This window comes from Camellia sinensis, chromosome 6, assembly GCF_055761805.1.
Source record: "Camellia sinensis isolate YWXY chromosome 6, ASM5576180v1, whole genome shotgun sequence".
NCBI classification, from domain to species: Eukaryota; Viridiplantae; Streptophyta; class Magnoliopsida; order Ericales; family Theaceae; genus Camellia; species Camellia sinensis.
Genome location: NC_138966.1, coordinates 77,457,163 through 77,460,631, shown reverse-complemented (window position 1 = coordinate 77,460,631; position 3,469 = coordinate 77,457,163).

The window sequence follows — 3,469 nt, the reverse complement described above, 5'->3', positions numbered from 1 at the left end:
GCTCTGAAATCTTGTAAGGAATGATGCTAAATCATGCACATAACATAAGCATAGCATGCTAGAAGGCTCAAAGCTTAAGGCTAGCAAAGGGACTTGTACCATAGCCATATCAAGCAAGTCCCAAAGGGCCAAGGTGACTCAAAACAGTCCCAAGGTAGGTCAAAACAAGGCCAAAACATGCATGGACTAGAGCTAACACATGCTAGAATAAAAGGCAGGAAGCATGGAGCATACATGGCCAATGAGGAGGATTACACTACACCTATCAAAATCAAACATGACATGACTTTACCAACAAAAATCGGAGTTATAGCATGTCAAAATAACACCAAAAATGCACTTAGATGGCAGCCCAAAAGCTTAGGCATGATGGCATACATATTGGCTCATATTTAAGGCATAAAGCACAACCTTTCAAAAGCATTGAAAGAGTAACACATGTGAGAATGTGACCACACTACACACACTGAAATCACATACCAACTGATGCTAAAACATGCAAATAGCCCAAGCAATGCATGCTAGTGACTTGGAAATTCAAAGCTAGTGAGCAAGATTGCACTATGGCTATACATAGCAAGGCATGCATGACCAAAACAACTTCAAACAGAACTTAAGCATGACAAAACATGAGTAAAATCTTGCTGGAGTGGAGCCAAAATCATACTAGAATGATGGTCCAAAGCATGATGCATGTTAAGGCTATAGAGAGGATTGCACTACAAGTATATAAAGCATGCAAAGGGTGACCAAACTAAACCAAAACAGAGGTATGCCATGCTGAAATAAGGCCAAAAATAGGTTGAGATGGGGCCAAAATGTGCTAGATAAACATGCTCAAACATGAGGCCAACAAGGCAAACACACAAGATACAAAAAGGGGGGACCACCTCCACCTATTTGAGACCTCAAAACATACTTTCCACTATTGAAATTCCTCTAGATTTCATTGGTGAAGAGACCAAACAAAGGTGATCCAAAGGCCTAAAAGAGATGACTCAAAACAAGGCCAAATAAGTCGCAAAGGGGGTAGACCACCCCCAACACCAAAGAGGTCTCAAACCAACATCCTAAACACTTAAAATCAGAGGTTTTCACAATTGAAAGTTAAGCCTAAAATATCATGCAAATAGGGCTAAAGGCTTAATCAAAACAAAGTTTTAAAGGGCTAGTTGACTCACCCTTGAAGAACAACTTTAAATAAGCAACTCCAGCAACCTTTTTGGACTAAAAGCAATCCAAAAACTCCAAAACTAGCTTCAAGGTGCCTCAGCAACAAGAGTGTGGTGTTTCACTAGGTGCTTTAGTGCAAAAGTGTGAAGAAAAAACACTTTTGAGCACAAACAAGTGCAAATATAGAGAGAGAGGAAGAAATATATATATATATAGAGAGAGAGAGAGAGATATGTTTTTGTATCTCCGATTTTCAGAACCTCTGGAAAGGGAGAGGGACCTCCCTTCTTATAGAAATCCAAGTCTCAAGCTTGTTAAACAAGCTAGAGGCTTGGTTCAATCCCTCCATACACGTGTATAGAGGATGAGATCTGTGTTCACCAGCTGTCATAGCTGGCAAGAAAATATCTGCAAAAGCAAATAAAAAGGTCTCAGCCAAAAAATATGGCCGACCAGCCAAAAAGGGTGCCGACCGGCCACCACTGATGGCCGATGGAAAGAAGGAATGGCTGATAGGCATGAGGCTTGGCCGATGGGTTGTAGGGCTGGCCAACAAGCCACCCTCTTCCCTCAGAAACAAAACCACAAGTTCTTGGTTCACAACCAAGCACAAAATAGACAAGTTGAAAGGTTCTAAGGCAAGGCGCGCAGCCGAGACGTTCAGGAACTCAAAACGAACACGAGCATGGATGATCATTGAGTGTTCAAACGATGACATCCAAGTCTTGAGGACGGTAAAAAATGGGGTGTCTACAACTGCCATGCGTCCAACCATGCAATATATGAATTAAATAATGTACATATGACCTAATCATGCTACTTAACACACAACACGCAAACCCAAGTTCAGTTTAAGGCTACTAATATGATTTCATGCACAAAAGCAACTAACACATAAAACAAACTAAACATGCAAAATATAAAATAATTAAACTGGGCTTAATGCATGATTATATAATGGATAAACTAACCTAAACATGTTGTTTAAACAACACATGTAAGATTGCTATGCTACATGATACTTTATGTTGTACTAGCACCCTAACTATGATTATATACTGAAAATATAATAAATAAGGTACTGAAACTAAATAAATAGAAAACTTATTCGCTGGTTTGCAATAAACCAAAAAACAAGCGAGAAAATATGAGATTTTGTTGCTTTCAAGCTTCCCTCAAGCTTTGGATTAATTTCAGTTGCTTTTCTCAAACCCTAGAGATAATTGTCCAATTACTAGGGTTAGAAATTTCAAAGTTTAGGATAGAAGAAGGAAAGCTTTTCTCTCTTAAAATCACTCAAAAATTGGCTAAGTGTTCGTCCCCGTCAAAGACGAGTAGGGGTTACATTTATAAGCAAAGAGGATTTGGGAAACAATCGAAAGAGACATGCTAGGGTTGAGGATCACTTTCTCCTTGCACCTCACTACAAAATCGCAACAACAGTCTTGCTGAAATTCAAATTTTGGACTGTAGAGGGATGTGCGTCCGCACAAAGTAGGTGCGGGGGCACAACTAATATGCCGCTATAACGTTTCAACTTCTAGGCTGTTAATAAATTAAATTAACCTCACATTACAATTTTAAAAAAACTAATAACCTCAAATACACAAATCATCTCTAAAAATAATTTACACAAATGTCTTCAAAAATATTATCACAGTGGTGGGCCCCAAATATCTAACTCAATTAATCCTTTAAATGCTTCAACCTCAACCACACCAGAAAAATAAATTAATTTGGGAAGTATACAATACGATAGGAATAATAAGGCTCAAATAAAGAATAAATCAACACTGATCCAACAATTTATGACATTGTAGAAACAATACGATTCAATTCGAGATATCAAGCAATTTACCAAATTGCATAAACAAATAAACTCACAAATGATAACCTATCCAGGACCAAATACTCGGTCCTACTCAGTACGTGATCAATGACTAGCCACACTTACCTCACCTAACCACTTATCCAACATTATAACGATTCTGGTTTAGACCCGACCCAATTATTGCTTTTGGATCTGAAAATCTATGTATTTAACTGTTGTTCAACTCATTTCCATCTTGTTGTTTATTGAGTTTGGCTATAGGGAGTTTTGGTTGTGTTTGAAATAGGATGGGAAGTTAGTTTTTCAAAGAGTTGTAGCCTAAAATTTTTCTTGTTCACTCGAGCGACCATTCCTTTGCTCGAGCAATCTTTTGCAATCTGCAAAACTATTAGGAGTTTGGATTCTTCACTTGAGCGGTCTTTCTTGCGCTTTGTAGTTTGCTTTTCGTGCTCCTCTAAGGGGTTT